Below are 21,202 nucleotides of genomic sequence, written 5' to 3' on the forward strand. Positions count from 1 at the left end.
GTTTGTCAAACAGCCATACACACCAGGCTAACGTTTATGATTGCTATCAAATGCTGTTAATGGTCTCGCTCGGACAGAAACACTCCTTTTTTAGCAATTCAGCTTTTTTTCTTTTTTGTGGGCCATAATGGAGCATAACGTATCCCTCTTACCACAAAAACTCAAAAGACGATGCCAAGTTTAACCCACGATGCCTGAGAGGAATGTGAAAAGATAGGTAACAATCTCAATCACTATAAACACACAATCTCAAAGGTGAAACGTCATAAACAGTGGCATTTTGACACCTCTCTTGAACTCAATCCTCTAGTGACGCACGCACCATCCAGCCTGCAGTCTGTAATTACACTGAAAATATCCTTAATTAAAGTCTCGTTACGAGACTGCATATGATGACTCATAGCTACATTTTCCACTCTGAAACCAACAAAGATTGCAGATCTATTAAGAGTTTTTGTTAATTAAATCGTTCTGTAGCTTCAGAGAATGACAAGCCCCCCACGCAGAAACACAAAATATGTACTAAACCACTTAGGATCCAATTAGGATTTACTAAAAATGGAAACTGAATACCAACAGTACGTTAGAGTAAGTAGCCGACAAAATGCTTTTACGTCCATATGTGGAATAGAGACAACATAACATGCGTCTTTGTTATATAAGACATTCTGCTGAGGAAATGACAAAACTTTTAGACGTCTATTACAGAAGCGGCTGGCAAACACTTGCAGTGAAATGATACAGCTTACAGAATGTCAAGGGAGAACCTGGTAGTATTAAAACTAACTGAAGCGGTCTGTGAGGGGTTCTGTATCCATATTACATCTGATTTAAGTGTTAGTAGGAGCTTTTATTTGTGGCAATCTTATCTGACATCAGGGTAAAGTATGTACTTGATGCACCAGCCCCTGTAAGTGCACTGGCATCATGATTGCATCAAACATTGATGTAACTGTAATAAGTTGACTGCCAAACACTGGGGTTTTGTTCATACTCAGAATAACAGATCAACTCTTGATAAAACTTGCATATGTGGAAGATTCCTGTAGCGAATCTTCAGTCTCTCTCTCCCTTTTTCTGCCCATCTTTCATCATTGGAGGAATATAAAAGAGTGTCTGAGTGCAAATCTGAGGAGGAAGGCATATTATCTTTTAAGAGATGCATACGTCCACTCGGAAAAAGTCCGGACTGGACTGGACTTAGTAAACATGCCAATCTTTAAGTTTGGACACTTTAGTCACACTTTAAAATGTATGAATGTTAGAAATAAAATAGCACATCAATTTCACTGAAACAAAACAAAACAATTATATATATATATATGAATATGAAATAAGACTTATTTTATTTCAGCTAGTTGTCAAAGCAATATTTCTCATTTTTATTTAGTTAACTTGATTTAATAAAATTACTAAAACTGAAATTAGTAAAAAAGGAAAGTGTATGAAAAATATGTATTTTATCATTTAAATTGACTGAGTGAATAAATAAACAAATAATTGAAATAAATAAACAAGCAATTGAATAAATAAATAAATTCATAATTAAATGACCTACCTAATAATCAAGTAAATGACTGAGTGAATAAATAAATAATTGATTGATTGCCTATATAAATAAATAAACTAAATAAGTAAATTAATGACTGACTGAATAAATAAAATAAATAAATTCATAATAATGATTGAATAGATAACTAATTAAAAGACTGATTGACTGACTGAATGAATGAAATAGTGTTACTTGTTTTGATATATATATATATATATATATATATATATATATATATATATATATATATATATATATATATATACATATACATATACACATATACATACATATATATACATATATATACATATATACATATACATACATTTATACATATACGTATACATACATATACATATATATATATATACATATTCATATACATATTCATATACATATATATATATATATATACACACATATACATACACACATATATATGAATCAAATACATTTATACATTTTTAAGTGTGGCTGATGTATAACAACCATCTCCTCTCTTTCCTCGCTCCCTCTCTTTCGTTTGCAAGCCACTCCTCACCAATCCATCCATTTGTCCATTTATCCCCCATGCTTCTTTCATCCATTTTCCTCTGTTTTTGATCAGATTTTAAAGGCTGGAGCAGGTGGTCATTCACGGCGCTCATCTGAGGCTGATTTGTGGCCACTTCAGGCCCATCAGGTGGGCATCCCCTCATCTCCAGAGCTCAATAAAAACCCTTATGTAACATAATCCTGCTGTCTAATTGGGCGCACAGCAATTCTATCCATCCTCCCCGTTGTTATGTCCATCAAAGGCACCTGTGAAGCCCTTAGCGGTAAGTTTACAACATTCCTGTAAAGGAAACTCAGCAAACACTACAAAATACTGCATTAATATCAGGCTGAAAGAGCCATTTGATGGAAAGCACATCAGCGAAAGCACACTGGATGCTTCATCAACACCTCTCCTGTTTATGAACTATGTGTATTACAGTGCTTTACTGGACTCTACATTATGTAATATGCAAAACAAGAATTAAAAAACACAACCATGCATTAAATATCAGCACCACATCAGAGTATATTATACTGGTGCTATGCCTAAACTCATTGAAGCATCATAACTTTCCAGAGACATTGCCAAAAAAATGACATTCTAGTTTTTACAGTTTAAAAAAAGTACAGATCTTTAATATGTGCCAGTATCAGCCATTAAATGATGTTTATTGGTTTCTGACAGAATTTTATTATGCTGGTGCTGGTCATATAATTTCATATATTCTAGATTAAAACTTTCAAAACTTTTTTTTTTAGATTATAAACTTTCATATATTCTAGATTCCCTACATGTAAAGTAAAACATTTCAAAAGTTTTATTTATTTATTTATTTATTTTCTTAAATTTTGATGATTAGAGCGTACAGCTCATGAAAGTCCAAAATCCAGTATCTCAAAATATTAGAATATTTCCTGAGATCAATCAAAAAATGGATTTGCAAAACAGAAAAGTTCAAGTTCTTTAAAGTATGTTCATTTGTGCACTCAATACTTGGTCGGCAGCACATATTACAGCAAATGACTTGCTCCTAGCACAAATTACAGCATCAGTGAAGTGTGGCATGGAAGTGATGGGGTCAGGCATGTTGGCTGGCCAATAAAGCACAGTAATATCATGGTCAGTAAACCACTTGGAAGTGGTTTTTGCACTGTGGGCAGGTGCTAAAGTCCTGCTGGAAAAGGAAATCAGCATCTCCATAAAGCTTGTCAGCAGATGGAAGCATAAAGTGCTCCAAAATCTCCTGGAAGATGGCTGCATTGACTTTGCATTTGATAAAACACAATGGACCAACACCAGCAGATGTCACGGCCCCCCAAATCATTACTAACTTCAGAAACTTCCCACTAGACTTCAAAGCAGCTTGGATTCTGTGCCTCTCCAGTCTTCCTTCAGACTCTGGGACTATGATTTCAACATGAAATGCAAAATTTACTTTTATCTGAAAAGAGGACTTTCGACCACTGTTCACTCAGTTCTTTTTCTCCTTAGCCCAGGTAAGATGCTTCTGATGTTGTTTCTGTTTCAGAAGTGGCTTGGTAGTCCTTTTCCTGAAGATGTCTGAGTGTGGTGACTCTTGATGCACTGACTCCTGCTTCATTTTACTCATTGTGAAGCTCTCCCAAGTGTCTGAATCGGCTTTACTTGACAGTATTCTCAAGTTAGTGGTCATCCCTGTTGCTTGTGCACCTTTGCCTACCCAATTTCTTCCTTCCAGTCAACTTTGCATTCAATATGCTTTGATACATCACTCTGTAAACAGCCACCACATTCAGAAATGTGAATTAAATGTTTTACCTTTTGAAATGTTTTACTTTACATGTAGGGAATCTAGAATATATGAAAGTTTCATTTTTTTAAAATAATTTACAATAAAAAAAATGAACCTTTTCATGATATTCTAATTATATGACCAGCACCTGTATAGTGCATCCCAACTAAATGCATATGTGAATTTAGATACAACTAGAAAAGATGCATACTTGTTTTGTCAATACATTTCATTATTTGAAAGTTATGATGACACTTTACAATAAGGTCCCTTTAGTTTACACAAGTCAATGCATTAATTAACATTAACAACGAGCAACAGATCCGTTACAGTATTTATTAATCTTTGCTAATGATAGATAATAAAAATACAACTGTTCAATGTTGTATTATGTATAAATAATGTTAACAGATACAACTTTAGATTTATTTTCTGACTTGCATGCATTTTAAGGTTCTTGTGCTGAGTGTTTCAGTGTGTGATAATGGTTCAAATGGAGCATTTTGGCATACTGTGGATCAGTATGAGACTGAAATTGCTGATAAATGTTGCATGTGATGCATTAGAACACAAGCAGAATGACCAAACACACACATAAAATCACACTGCCAAATGATTTCAGGCCAACAAGAACAAACACAAAGGCTTTGTCACACAACACAAATACTGGAATGACCTTATGATGTGAGAATCTCAGTGGAGGCAAATGTGCTTAAAATTATAATATTATAAATAAAATCAAAAAGTTAAATTTGTTTACGGCAGAATTTATAAACAAACTTAGGAAGTCATTGGTAACACTTTACAATAAGGTGCTCAGTCATGATAACTAATGCATTAATGTTAACAAACCTTATTGATTAGTGTAAACAAGTGGAATAAAGTTTACATGCAGAGATCTTTTGTTTAATACTGTATTTTATGGCAATACAGCAAAAAACTCTGTGTACTAACATCATCATCATCATGTGAATCTGTGGATTCAGTTTGACCATCTTGAACTCAAAGATTCCTCACATCTTCTTGACCGTCTAATGTCCTCAAGGCTTTTTCTAGTGTTTTCGTGTTGTCCATGCGCACGAACAGCTGACGATGTGTCACACACTCAACATGTGATAGGGTTAATACACACTTTTGCCAGAGATATTTCAGTTAGTGGTGTTTTCCTCTAATGAGTTGACAGACAGGAAGACTCCAATGTGTCTACTGGAAATCTTGTTATCAATGATCATTTAGGAGATCAGGAACACAAAACTGAATAGAAGAGTGCTGCAGATGGAGAGACAAAAGAGTGATAGTTCTTTGGAAACTCAACTTCTCCTGCACTTTATCACTCAAGTGTTTTTTACATTCATTGCAAAAACACTTGTCATATTCAACCAACTCTCTGCCTTTCTCGCATAGAACAACCTACTGGACAGCAACCAGTCTGGCTTCAAAAGCAGCCACTCAACCGACACTGTAATTATTGAAGCTTCCCAATCATTAGTACTCATCTTGTTAGATCTCTCTGCTGCTTTTTATTAAAATAATTCTCATTTTCTTAGATTCTGCAAGGGGTTCACATACTTTTTTATGTCGCTGTCAGTCCTTGAGGGTGTATTGGAGGGGCGAGATGTCTAAGTCTCTAAGTCACATCTAGCTACTGGGGTGTCTCAGGGCTCAGTGCTTGGACCAATTCTCTTCTCCATTAACACGACACCACTAAGGGTGCTTTCACACCTGAGCGTTTGTTTCGGAACCTGGTGCATTTTCTCCCTTGGTTCAGTTCATTTAGGCATAATGAAACATGACAATCGCATTCGGATCCGCACCAAAACAATCACTCCAAGACCGCCTGAACAAGATGGTCTCAGCCCGATTGCAAACAAACTCTGGGGCGGTTCGCTTGTGGTGTGAAAGCAATCCGACCCAACAGACCAACAAACCAAATGATATCACATTTCATAACGGGAAATGTGTTATATAAAATGCAGCAGTGTCAGATTCTGTGAGTGAGCATGTTAGTTACTGCAGTTAAAATCCAAAGAGCACCTCTTCATCTTAAAATGTTGCGTAATTGCACTTCTCCGTGCATGAATGTGGTCCCCACGAAGCCTTAATTCCCAATCTAGCTGCATTATAACATTCATATAGTCTTTGCGTGTGTCTCGTCAAAGTTAGCCTACTACTAATACAAATGTAGTATATGATTTAACTGCCACTCCAGTGGTTCAAGTCTTAACTCTCAAGTAGGTCTTTCAAGGTGTCTTGGAGGGGCGAGATGTTAAAATTGCAACATCTAGCTATTGGGGTGCCTCAGGGCTCAGTGCTTGGACCAGTTTTCTTCTCCGTCAACATTACATCAGTAATGGTGCTTTCACACCTGAACGCTTGTTTCAGAACCTGGTGCATTTTCCCTCTAGGCTCGGTTTGTTTAGGCATATGTAAACATGACAATCACACTCGCATCCACACCAAAACAATCGCTACATTCATATAGGGTTTCCATGTGTCTTGACAGTTACAAAAAAGCCACAATAAGCTCATGAACGAAGCATTTTAATGGATGACGTAGAGGAAACTCTGACCAATAAGGGGACAGTTGTACACTCATGTGACTTGCATAAACACATTTTGGTACACTTTAAAATCTTGTGAAAGCGAACCGAACCAAGAAGAAAATTCAGCATTGTAACAAATTAAGTCCCTGTTTTGGAACAATGCAATCGATCTACAGGTGTGAAAACGCCCTAAGATCTGTCATTCAGAAACATAGCTTTTCCTATTACGGATATGCTGATGACGCAAAACTCTGCCTCTCATTTCAACCAGATGATCCAACGGTAGTCGTTCACATCTCAGCCTGCCTGACAGACATTTCTTGTTTCTTGTAATTGTAATGCTCTTCTGGCAGGCCTTCCAGCATGCACCGTCAAACCTCTGTGACTGATCTAGAGTGTGGCAGCAAGAGTGGTCTTCAATGAGCCGAAGAGAGCACGTCACACCACTCTTCATCAAATTACACTGGTTGCCAATAGCTGGTTGCATCAAATTCAAGGCACTGATGTTTGCCTACAGAACATCTGTAGATCTGCACCCCTGTACCTAAACTCACTGCTGATGCCCTCCTCCAGAAGCTTGTGTTCTGCAAGTGAACAGCTCCTTGTGGTTCCTTCCAATAGAGGCACAAAATCACTTTCACTGACCTTTACTTTGACTGTTCCCTGCTGGTGAAATGACCTGTCTAACTCAACCCAAGCATTTTCAAAAATGATACAGACATGTTTTTCATTAACACTTGTCCCATTAGTACTAACACTGTTTATTCTCTTCCTATTCTTATTTTTATTTATCTAAATAAGACCTTGCTATGTGTACTGTGCTAGACTAACTTGTCACAGCACGTATTGTTGCCCTTTTGTTGGTTTAACTGCTTCTGTTGTTCTCTTCATTTATCATTTTGGATAAAAGCGCCTGCTAAATCAGGCTTTTCCAACCTTTTTTGCCACGGTATGGTTTTAAAAAGTAATTAAAAAAAAAAAATTCCATGGCACGCCACTATAAAAAAGTATAACAAAATTGCACAAACATGCATTGCTTCAAATGACATATAAAAACTAGATATTATATAATAGTACTCACATTTAATGTGAAACTTGAGCTTAAGTCAGGTAGGAACATAATAAGGTCATAGTATGACGTTTCGTAGAATTTGGTATTGTGGCACTTGCGCGTGTCATTATAATATTAACATTTTATGAAAATTAAGCTCAAATTGTGTTAGGAGGTTTTTGACCAGCGATTGACAGATTTTGTCTGCCGCATCTGAGGCAGTAAGTGCATCGGATTACGTCTTCATCAACGTACAGGATATAAAGTTTATTGTAGCTATATGGGCACTCAGTTTTTCTTCTTGTTGAAATCTCTCATGATAATCTCAATCTCACAATCAAAGTCTTATGATACAAAAGATGAACCTCTATGCACAGGATATTTAAAACAGTATACTAGGACATTTTCTTGAGTAAACAAAACACTGTACTTACGCAAACATAATTTATTTCTTTATTTATCCATGCATTGCAAACAAAGAGAGATCTCCGACTCCAAACCGAGCACGGCACATTCTAAATGGAGGCGGTGTGGAGTTGTGAGGTTTGACTGACAGTTTGAGGAGCCAAAGGAATTACGAGGTTTCCTGCATAATTAAATACAAAAGGCACAGTAACACTTAAAGTTGTTGACATGTTAGAGTGATAAAGAAACATGCATGAATGAGGAAATAAATCAAGGGATGTACATGATGTTAAAAAGGGTTATTAAGCACAACGATCCATGAAAAAGAACTCAATGCTGTACTTGAGCTGACTAACACACACCCAAAGCACAAAGTTTCCTCTCACAGACAGAAAGCAATCCTGAATTCAGATATCTTTCATGGCTTATTATGCTTATAGTCAAATACACACACAATTTTATCAAAATGCCCATCGTGTGGAAGATTCATGTAAACCCAGTCGGTTGTGTCCTAAACCAGGGATTCCCAAAGTGTGGTGCGCGCACCCCCAGGGGTACGCAAGCTGCCACCAGGGGGTGTGCGAGAGGAAAAATGTAATGACGGTCTGTGGGTTTTTTCCATACAATAAAAAAAACTCAACAGTAAACATTTCCTTTGTAAACGCTTTTATTTTAAATAAAAAACTATAATTTATTAGTTTTTGATAGAAAAGTAGAAGAAAACAGCTGCTGTCTTCTTCTACGCACTGCTCTTCTTTTATGCACTGCAGGCTATATGCGTGCCAACTTGTTTCATTCATAGCCTATTGCTGCAATGTTTCTTTTACGCGGCTGAAAATAACCGTGCTTTCTGTTACTGACTACGTTTACATGGACAGCAGTAATCTAATTACTGACCTTATTCTGAATAAGACAATATTATGATTAAGGTGTTACATGAGTTGCTTTTAGAATATTCTATTCATGTTCCCATTTTACATGTTATAGAACATAGATTGATTAATGACAAACGTCATTACGTCCAGACAGCACGCTGTCCAACGTTCTCTGCAGAATTTCACGTATCATCACCACACAGTTCGTGCCATATACAGTTTTGGGTGTTTTCATTTTTAATCTTACGAAATCTTCAAGTGCAGTTAATTATTTGACATGCAATACATGCAAATATATATACGGAGCCCGCACATGACATGCAAGAATAAATAAATAAACTGTGTGCATGATTTACTAATTCGTTCCCTCGATTTATACATAGAGGGAACAAATTAGTAAATCGTTTGCACGATTTAGCCCAGGCTACTATTTATTTTCTCTCTCATGTGTGGGGCTCTGTAAATAGACAACGGTGGATACAAATTCTCCAGCAACAGGCCTCCTGTACTTTAATTCAGTAACTTTTATTCATGCCACCATGATAAACTCAGAGGTACTGGATGAGAGATGAGATGAGAGGAATTCGATTTGGGGCTTCTTGCTTGACGCTTGCTCTCTTGTTTGCCGTCAAAACGGTTGACCACTGCCGTGTGTGTATTATGTGTCCTGTGGCAAAATGTGGCGAAAACTCCCACATGACGTTAATAGTGTGATTAAGGTGTGTACATGTCTACAATGCACTCCAATAATGCGATTAAAATATGAATACTCCACCTGTCTTAATTCGATTTGTGTTTACTTCGAGTATGACTTTAGTCGGATTAAGGTAATAAAACATTGCTGTTTACATGGTCCTTTCTTAATCAGACTATTGTCTTAATCATATTAATATCGGATTACTGCTGTCCATGTAAACGTAGTCACTGAGCCTGTGTCTGTCACTCATCCTCTTAAAAGTGGAAGCTTGTGCGTAGATTTGTTGCATTATATTTAAACTTTGTTGATGTTGTTATTGTCATGCGTGTTCTGGTTATTTGTGCATGATGAAACATGATCTTTATATGGCGATAAAACAAAGCTTTGTTGCATTTTTTTTTTTTTTGAAGTGGGGATTGGGGGTGCGCCAACCCGGTTGGGACATAAAAGGGGGTGCGCAGGAAAAAAAGTTTGGGAACCGCTGTCCTAAACGAACGTAAACAGTTGGATGAAATCTGGATGTGTATATTTGATCCGTGCATTCAGTCTTAAAGCGACAGCAGCCTAATAAATATCTTAAAATACCCTTTATTTCATATCTTTGTCCTTTTGTTTTAAATTTGCTTCTTTGTTCGTATTGTTGTGGTCACCCTTTACATCGGTCTGTGGGTTTTGCAAATATTTAACCGATGAAAAGTACTAAAGGTGCCCTAGATTCAAAAACTGAATTTACCTCGGCATAGTTGAATAACAAGAGTTCAGTACATGGAAATGACATACACTGAGTCTCAAACTCCATTGTTTCCTCCTTCTTATTTAAATCTCATTTGTTTAAAGGTGCCCTAGAATGAGAATTTGAATTTACCTCGGCATAGTTGAATAACAAGAGTTCAGTACATGGAAAAGACATACGTTGAGTTTCAAACCCCATTGTTTCCTCCTTCTTATGTAAATCTCATTTGTTTAACACTCTGAGGTCTGACGGTATCGCCGGCGATACCACCGTGGTTTTTTTCTTATCAGTGTGAAAGAGACTCAAAATACTCCGTCAATGTTGCACATACAATTAAGAGTTATACACCATTTTAATCTGTGGAATATCTTCTTTCATTTGTGTACACTCAGAGTAAAAACAGAATTTTGTGCTTTTTGTAAAATAAAGAAAACTAACATGATGCGTGATTTCTCCTCTCCCTCTGAACGAACTCCAATCTGATAGTTCTCAGAAAATGAACTGTAACTTAGTGAATACTAATGACAAAAAAATTACACTTATGTCTACGTTAAGATGTCAGGTTTTAAATCATGTAAGTCAAATCGAAAACAAACCTTCTTTGTTAATGTAATCTGTATGAAAAGAGAGCCATGTCAGAAGTCTGTGATTCAGCTCATTATCTGCTAATGCGGCCACGCCCACGGAGCCAGCGCTATTCAGACGCTAATTCAGTCAATACATGCATTTATTATCTCAATCGTGTATTTATTGTCTTGAAAAGTGTTTATCTGGATGTAAAAGTCATGGTTAGCGATCTCTAGAAGACATGCAGTTACTTCCTGTTTACTTGTCTTCTACAGATGAAGTTTAGATGAGTTTTTGTTTCTTTAGCGCCCTCCTGCTGCTGTATGTATTGGAAACTCCATTCATGGAATAGCCTCTTCTTCTTTTAGATGAATTTGTGGACTAAAATGCACAGAGCGCCCTCCGACTTCAAGGATGAATTGAAAACACCAGCGCTCATAGTAATGACAGTGAATATTAAATAAAAATAACTCCTCTGTATAGAAAATTGACATAAGCATATGAGAATCCAATATTTCTCCAAATGTGCATGCTTTTAAACTAAAAGCCTATATTCAGACTCTTTGCATCACAGAAATACATTATATTTTAAAGTATAATATAAAACCATTACTTTATATTGTAATAATATTTTTCTGTATGTTTCATATATCATAATGAGCTTGAGACATCACAGAAGGTTTTTTTTCACAGCCTACCTGACTGAAATGCCTCATTAATATGCAAGTCATTTCAGCTCATTACTATCCAATTCTTTTGTCTTCTCAGGTGAGAATGGCCCATTTTCAGTGGTGATTCACGCCTCCTTGCATACTGTGTTTCTTGGCAAAAAGTGTCTTACAAAAACTAAATCAATATATTGTTAAATATGAAGGAGTAGGCAGCATAATTTTTACATAATTTTGAAGCAAAAACTCTAGTCTACAACCTCCAATACCCTAAAGTCTTATGAACACAGATTTATTATACTTTTTTTGGCCTTATTTCAGTGACTTAAGTTTTTTGTTTTTTCAACAACCACGCATAAATGTTATTCCTTCAAAAACACAAACATGTACATACATGTTCCTCACATATTATTGTAGCCTAGTTTGTGCTGAATACAGTGTAATGACACTTTTTCCATTAATATGTTTATGAACAACTGAAAAAAGCACAAATGTCAGGGCATGTCAAAAGTTCTCCAGGCCCCAAATCAGCCTCAGACTCCAGAGGGTTAAAAGACTTCCGGAAAACACTTGGATCTCAACATAATGCCAGCCCATTCGATGCATTAGACAAGGAAAGGCAGTATTAACGGCTGGATCTGTGCACAGACAAGGTAAGCAAGCAAGAACAACAGCGAAAAATGGCAGATGGAGCAATAATAACTGACATGATCTAGGGCTGGACGATATGGCCAAAATTTATATCACGATATAATTCTTAATTTCGGTCGATACGATACAATTCCGATATCGATATGAACTATATAATAGCCTCAGAAAAACTGCCAAGAACAACCAGAACGGATGTCTGTACCTACAAACGTCTGAAAAATGAATTTGCCAAATCTATGAAATATAAAACTATAAAACTAAATAATATTTTAGAAATAAAAACAGTACAAATAAATTTATGTTCAGCTTTTATTTGTATTTAGCCTTCATAAAAACATAAAAATAAACAAAAGACTCACTCAATTCAGTAATATTAATATCTTTAACATTAAACTATAACGTAGGCTGATTTTATTATTCTTAAAGGGTCATAAAACCCCAAAACACTTTTATTTGAGATGTAAACAGATATGTATAGGCTGCACATCATTAAAAACACTAAAGGTACTCAATGTTATTCATAAGTGAAAAATAGTTATTTTTGCATTTTTCATAGCGATTTCTGTCTTCCTGTTTGAAAAGCTGAGTTGGAGCAACGTCACAAAATCTGACATAATCGTGTACTTTCGGCCCAAGTATGGGCATGGTCGAACATGCTGACGTAGACCGTTTAGAGCGAATCTCGACATAATCCTATCACTGCGCTGTAGTATGCATAAGATTATAATTGCAGTATTATGCATAAGGAAGCATCACTTCTCTCGAAAGTGGATTGTTTTGCTGTAATCTACCAGCACAAATGGAAAATATGTTCGCATGAGATCACATTACAGCGGAGAAATCAAATGTCACAAAAGTGCTGTTCATTCACCTCTGCCTGCTCTAGCTGCGTTCAAATACGTGAGCCGTAGGCTGTTTACCTCAGCACAGCAAGTGTGTGTTGTTTGTATTTTGCTCGCGATGCGGTCAGAACTGGAATTTGAATACGAACACATGAAAAATACGATTGTTTTTATGATGATACAGGTGGAGCGCGCATATGCTGTTTCAGCGCGGAGCTCCACAATGAGTTTAATAACACTAGCCACGTGACACATAGCTCATACAGAATAAAGTATCCGTGTTTAAAGTTTTTATTTCACACATTCTCCTGCACCAAACATTAACCAGCACGGTGTAGTTATGCACACATATTTTTATCAAGTTGTGGAAGCTTGTTCCGTCGCATTTGCATCAGGTGTACTCATTTTGTAAAACTTGCCGCGTTCGCGTTTAGCGTACAACTGTTGAGCACTGGTGGCTGCCATAGGTGGCTGCATGTCTCTGTGGTCTACGTCATCACGCAAATGGCCAATCGCGTTCTGCTCTTTCTAACGGCTGCGCCTCAAGTCAGTGATGCTGTAATGTATATCGAAATACCGGAAATGTGTTTAAAAATCATATCACCGTTATCGAAAAAAATTATATCGCGATATATATTGATATTGAATTATTGTCCAGCCCTAACATGATAACATGATATTTTTAGTGATATTTGTAAATTGTCTTTCTAAATGTTTTGTTAGAATGTTGCTAATGTACTGTTAAATGAGGTTAAAGTTACTATAGTTTCTTACTGTATTCACAGAGACAAGAGCCGTCGCTATTTTCATTATTAAACACTTGCAGTCTATATAATGCATAAACACAACTTCATTCTTTATAAATCTCTCCAACAGTGTGTAATTAGACGTTAGCCACGGATCACAGCCTCAAACTCATTCAGAATCAAATGTAAACATCCAAATAAACACTGTACTTACGCGATTAGACATGCTGCATGACAAACACTTTGTAAAGATCCATTTTGAGGGTTATATTAGCTGTGTGAACTTTGTTCATGTTGTTTAAGGCAAGCGCGAGCTCTTGGGGCACACACCCTGAATCAGCTCATTTCTATTGATGCCCCAAAATAGGCAGTTAAAAAAATTAATAAAAAAAAATCTATGGGGTTTTCTGAGCTGAAACTTCACAGACACATTCAGGGGACACCTTAGACTTATATTACATCTTTAAAAAAAAATCTCTAGGGCACCTTTAAAAAGAGCTGTGACTAAACCTCATAACTGATCCTAAAAATGTCGGTTAAACCTCATTACTCCACCCGCCTCTATGTGAATGAAGTGCAGCACATAGTTTGAACCATCTCTGCTTGTTTGTAGTGCAAGGGTAAATAATCAACTTGTTCATTGAATATGCACAATGTTTTCTTTACTCAACAAACTATACTCTTACTCAACAACTATATATAACCGCCAATGTTTTATGTATTTGAGGAGTGGAGTAGAGTCTCTTAGTACAGCATTTGCCATCGTGTCAGTCAGTTCTGACTTAAATAGCCTGTGTGTAACACTTTGTCTTTAATAACATGAGATTTTAACCAAATGACAGAAAAACTGAGCGACCACATATAGCTACAGTACATTTTATAACCTGTAAGTTGATGAAAACATAATGTGATGCACTTACTGCCTCATATGCAGCCTCAAACATGTATGTCCGAAATTCAGTAGTCAAAAAACTTTTAAAACTACATTTGAGCATGATTTTGTTAAAATGTCTAACCATATATAAAGCTACAATATCAATTTTGACAATGCTGTGTTTAATTATTTAATTTCCTGAAAAGTAGCATTTTTGGAGATACAATATTATATTATACTAATATATATATATATATATATATATATATATATATATATATATATATATATATATATATATATATATATATATATATATATATATATATATATATATATATAAAAATCACAAATTTCCCATAAAAGTCTGGAAATTGCTGCCACAATGTCATGCAACTATATAGTTATAATGTAACTGAAAGACCACTGATATCAGTGTTACTCATCGAGCAGCTGTTCCTGGAATCATTGTAAGGCAGAAATGTTTCATTTATTCACATAGAGCCGAGCTCTCATTTCTTTTACCTCTGTGAGGCAATCAGCAGCTCTTCAGTGACATTCAGTCATTTGAGGTCAGCTCTGATCTCATCACTTTTCCTGTTTTGTTATTTGTTCTTTTTTTCTTTTCTTTTTTTTTTTGTTTTGTTTGTAGTAAGCTAGTCTTTCAAAATGTCTCATTAAAATCTTTAAAGACTGCATGAAATGGCTTGATGAGCACATGGGTGGACGTAAGTCCTATTTAAAAAAAAAAAAAAAGACATTGGTGCAGAACATATCAGAATGGCATGCATTATAAAGATGCATGGTTTTGAGGAAAGGATCAAACTGGATTTTTTATGATAAAAATGTAAAATTTAAATGAATGATTAAAAAACATTCCAGGTTTTCTCTGCCAGGGCTGCACAATTTGCACAACATTTTGGGATTATACATAAAAATGGCTATAAAAGATTATGATATTATTGTTATTATTATTAATAATTATTATTTTAATATATAAAAAATATAATATATATAAAATAAATATAATAATTATATTATATTATTTTAAATATTATAATAAATGTAATAATAAAAAAAGAATTATTACTATTGTAATATTTAACTGTAAAATAAAGTATTTGATAAAAAGAATATAATAACTTGATTTTACAATACTAATACTTGTAGCATTCTTAAAGGTGCTAAAGAGGATCTTTTCGTTGACTGAGAATCCAAAGACTTTTACAGAGTTTTTGAAATGAGCGCATGCGTAAGAACAACCCCCCTCCTTCACAGCTCGTTTCGAGGGAACGCCTCCCAAAAGTCGTGCACGAGTATTGGAACACGAGTGTTTACCACCGGCATTCGCTGTGTCTTGTTAGTGGATTCATTATGTCAGACTCACCGCAGGTATATAATAATCTGCAGTTGTTACTCCTGTCTCCTGACAAAAACATTGCATGCGGCGCCTGTGGAGTGTGGAAAGTTACTGGAGCGCACAGCCGCGCGTCTCTCACAAGGAACATCATGGCAGTGATTGACAAGCCAGGGGGCCAATCGTTTACGCGATTGGCTGATGTTTTTAAGGCCCTACCTCATGCACAGATGATGTATATTAATATTATTCCTTTCAGTGCACCTAATAAATAGTATTTTATCAGTTAGTAAAGACAGTTTCAAGTAATATTGCAAAAATGTATAAAACAAAACATCCTCTGTAGCACCTTTAATTTCTTAATTTTATTATTATTGTTATGATTATTATTATTATTAAATAAAAAAATTATAACTAAAAAAAGAGAAGCATTACTATTGTAATATTTTTTGTAAAAATAAGTATTTAAGAAAACTAATATAATAATAATAATAATAATAATAATAATAATATAATTTTACTGTAAACTTCCAAAACTAATATTCACGGCAGTCTTAATTTTTTAATTTTCAAACGTTAAATCATCAAACTTTTATTTTGGGAGCTTTTCTTTTGTTGCATTCACAAATTCACATTAAAGTGCAGATGCAGATGGAGTTTGTGTGAACTGCAAACTGAGCTGCTCTGAGAGGCTGAACCACCAGCGGCTCATGATCTGCTCACATGTACATGAACACTGAAGCACACAATGCATACATTTACTTCATTAAATCACAGCCATAATCATGGTTTGGTTTATTTCTGATGTGCAGCCCTAATGAGGATCTTTAGAATGGAATTTTACACAATACAGTACAAGTTACTTTTTTTTCTTTTTTTTAAATGACTTTTACTTAAATTGATCCAAACATACTCTAGGACTAGATTTTCCAAGTGTCTCTTCCAGAATCCAGTGCATGACGCAGTTTATGCCCATGTAAGGTTGTTTCAAGGTTGCTGCACTTGCATCCAAAAATAGGAACCTCTCCACATCTACTGAGATGATGACATCCAAGAAATCAATTAAGCCTCTGTCAGTCAAATAAAGTACTGTAGAGTGCCAATTAGAACTTTCATATCACTGCCTGGCCATAATTTCTACCACAGAGAAGGGAATATAATGAAAAATATGAAGCTAAATATAGACGCTGTGGTTAGAAATAAAATCTGATTCATGTACTATCTAAAATTAAAAATTGTAAAAAATTCTGAACGCAATCTCAGATCTCTATCTGTTTCCAGTGCAGGCAGACTTCCTGTCCTACAGACCTAATTACTGCTCAAATGAAATGAGATCGAGTCCCTACTGGTAGTGTAAGTGTGTTGGAGGAAATAAAGAACAGAGCGATGATAAACGGATGTGCAGGCTGTAATAATCAGTGCTGTGGCCCACATAAGAGACACACACCGGAAATCTCTGGCCACAGCAGGGGTTTGAAAAAATCCTAAGAAAAGATTCCATACTGTTTTCAATATGCAATACTAGAAGTGTAGAAAGGATGTTACTATTAGAGGCATAAAAGTCATATTTTTAGGACACTTTCACACTAGAGCTCTAGGTGTAGACACCAGTTTGACGTCAGAGTTTTTTTTAGGTGGTGTAAAAACGTCTGAGAAGATGCTGCGATATAATTAATTTACACCAGTAATTGTGAATGATTTAAAATGTTTAAATTTCAAGCTTAAGAGTTCAATATTTTTCAAGCTTAATACACATACACTTTAAGAAGCCATAAATCCACATTGGAAATGAAATCATAGAATAAAATGTACAATGGAAAGGATTTGTAAACAAATATTTTTAAATATTTAAATATTTTTCTTTTTGGCTGTAGCCTACTGTTTTTAGTCCACTTCCCATTAACACTATATGTTGTATAATTTAAATCATATATTATTTAATTATTATTATTTTTTTTTTTTTGAAGGTTATTTTCATCAAAGTTTTTTTTTTTATATAAAGAAATGTTTTATTCATACAATAAAATGTACAATAAATGGAATCACGTAAATTACATACATACACACACACATATTTTTGTCCACTTCCTATTAATTTATAACATTTATTTTTTTAATATTTATTTAATATCAAATGAATTCATACAATGAAAGGTACAATAAAAAGAGTTTTAAATATTAAAATATTTTTCTTTTTGCCTTACTATTTTAGTCCACTTCACAATAACACTGCTGTTGTATTTTATAGCAGGGTCATTGACGAATGAGGTTTTTAAAAGTGTAAAAAACAAAAACAAAAAACTAATGGAAATATAATTTATTTTAAAGTTTTATTAAGTGTTAAAAATGAGATTATGTGGTTTCTATAATCAATTAACTCTGCTTTTGTCATTTTTTTGCAAGATGGACAAAATTTGTCAGCAAAAAAGTCATTCAAAATTTCGGTTTTACCGAATGACACTTTTGGTTATACCGAATGATGATATTTTCAAACAATTCTAACAGGCTGATATCTAAAAAGACAATAAAACATTTTATATTTAGTCCAAGTTTTTAAAATATTACAACATTTTTCATGTTTTATAGCGGTTGTACCGAATGACCTGATGTTTCAGGACATGCGTATGATCAAGTGAAAACATGAATGTTTCAAATAGTTAAAAGAGAGTTAGTTACTTTGCTTTATGACCATGTGGTCCTTTGCAGGTGTCTAAATGATGTCACATCCTGTCACATGATAATGACTGCATGACTTGATCCAAAATGGTCCCTTTATATTGGTTACTCTGAATGACATCAATGAAATTCATTTTTTTCGGACATTCTTTCTTATAACAAAGCAACGACTTCTACACATAATTTTAATATCATTTTGCACTATGTTGATATATGATGTTATAAAATCATGCCAGAATGAAAAAAAATATTTACATGAAGATATTTTAATCACTAATGAAATGGCTGTATTGGCCTTTGGACGGTTAAACCGTAAAAATCTTTAAAATAACTTTATATGTAGCAAAACAAAATATAATTAAAACCTTTTGAATTCTTGAACCCAGACTGTATTATTTATTTTACAATTATTTAATATTTTTAATCAAATATTACATTTTATTTATACAGAAATGTTAGAATAAAATACTTTTTAAAACAAACAGGTGACAGAATTACATGAATATTTTAAAATATCACAGTTTATTTTTTTTATTTTATTATTTTTAGTTCACTTCCCAATCCCAATAACCACAAAGGTGGTCAGTTTAACCCACACACCTTCATTTCCCATGTTTAATAGTTTATTTTGTTTACCGCAGTACAAACGGCTCAAATCAAATGCACATGGACTAAAAGCCACAAAATGTTTAAAAATGCACAATAATCCCAAATAATCGTAATTAAATTAAATAATTGCAATCGGGCGATTATGCAATAATCACAACTTGCCCTGTCTCTGCTTTAAGTGCATATGCCAACACGAGGAACAGCGCGGCTCCTGTGAGCTGCTGCTAAGCTAGGCAGGATCTGTGTGAAACGAAAAGGTCACGCCGAAGGAGAGGACATTTTGATCTCCCTTAACATACTCTTTCTACTCCGGCAGGAGAACACAGGGAAACAGCGTGTTCCCCACACTGCAGGAAAATGAACCTTCATGTCCATGTTTTTCCACATAAGCACCTTCAGTTCAACTGCATTATCCTGCAGGACACATTTTTCAGTGCTGGTGTGTGATGACGTGCAGCATCACTACTGCTCAGAAAGTTTGGCACACATCTCGTCCTGCACCGTTGCACCTGTGCTACAGAACGACTCCTCGCGGTGTGCAAATCCTGCTTCAAAGGTGCCAAAACAAAAATTGTGCATTTAATATTTTTAGGAATTTGAATTGTATGAAATAAAATAAAAGTTAAAATATATAATCACTATATAATTACAGGTTTTAATTTTACATTATCTAATTTGTATATAATATTATAGAATTTACACTACCAGTCAAAAGAGACATTTCTGATTTATTTTCAGTTTTTGCTGCTTCATATTTTAATAAAATCCATAATAAACAACCATTCAAAATTTGTGATCAGTAAGATATATACAAAAAAAAAGAAATAAGTACATTTATTGAACAAGGATGCATTGAATTGATCAAAAGTGACAGTAAAGACATTTATAAAGTTACAAAAGATTCCATTTCAAATAAATGCTGTTCTTTTGAACTTTATATTCATCAAAGAATCATGAAAAATAAAATGTATCATGGTTTCCACAAAATATGAAGCATCACAACTGCTTTCAACATTGATAATAATCATAAATGTTTCTTGAGCATCAAATCATCAAAAAATTTCAAACTATTGTTCCAAATAATATGATTATAATATGATTTCTGAAGGATCATGTGACACTGAAGACTGGAGTAATGATGCTGAAAATTCAGCTTTGATCACAGGAATAAATTACTTTTTTATAATATATTCACATAGAAAACAGCTATTCGAAATTGTAATAATATTTCACAATATTACTGTTTTTACCGTATTTTAATCAAACAAATACAGCCTTGGTGAGCAGAATGGACTTGTTTAAAAAAAAAATAATAATAATAATAATTCCAAATTTTTCACTGATAGTGTATAATTTAATATTTATTTTTAAATATTTAAAATATATTTTTACATTTTTCAAACATAATTTTTTTTTTTTTAATTAAATGTAAGGAATTTTGGAACAATAGTTTGAAATTATAGTTATTAAAATCAAACAGAAACCTCAGATTTGTCTGTAATTTTCAACTCAAAAGAGAAACTATTAACCTAATTTATGTCAGCCAGCTAGATCATTTCACCTGACAATGTTGATAAGCAGAACCAAAAAATAAAAAGAACCAGAAAAGTTTGCGAGGCATAAAAATGAATATAGTTTGTGTAAGGTACAACACTTGGCCAATTATTCTAAACACTCACAGGCATTGGTTTTAAAAAAAAAAAAAATCTTGTTTTTTTAGTTTTTTTATTGTTATCTCACCTGGTAGCTCCTACATGACCTGCCATATACTCTGCTGCAAGCCTCTCGCACCCATTACCTCTGAAATAACACTGCATTTGTGCAGTAATTTCTTTAAAAGGAACCCTAATGTTTGCTTGAGAGTGCCGAAGGCTGTAACTAAAAAAAAAAAGGCCAAAACTTCTTTAGAAGGACTACACACTCTAAATGGTGTGCGCTTATAATGCAGCATGAAAGCAGGGAAAGTGCTAAAAGAAGAAAAACAACAAACAATTGCAGATGAATGTTGGAGGTGCTTTGGGAGAGGTCCATTGAAAGCTTACCT

At 34.5% G+C, this 21,202-nt stretch overlaps 1 protein-coding gene across 1 annotated transcript in view; it reads right to left on the minus strand.

Annotated features, from left to right (window-relative positions):
* The window catches only part of pemt (phosphatidylethanolamine N-methyltransferase), a 98,378-nt gene that overhangs the window by 65,876 nt on the left and 11,300 nt on the right, over window positions 1-21,202 (minus strand). The window lies entirely within an intron of this gene.

The sequence above is a fragment of the Chanodichthys erythropterus genome, chromosome 19 (genome assembly GCF_024489055.1).
Source record: "Chanodichthys erythropterus isolate Z2021 chromosome 19, ASM2448905v1, whole genome shotgun sequence".
In the NCBI taxonomy this organism is placed as follows: domain Eukaryota; kingdom Metazoa; phylum Chordata; class Actinopteri; order Cypriniformes; family Xenocyprididae; genus Chanodichthys; species Chanodichthys erythropterus.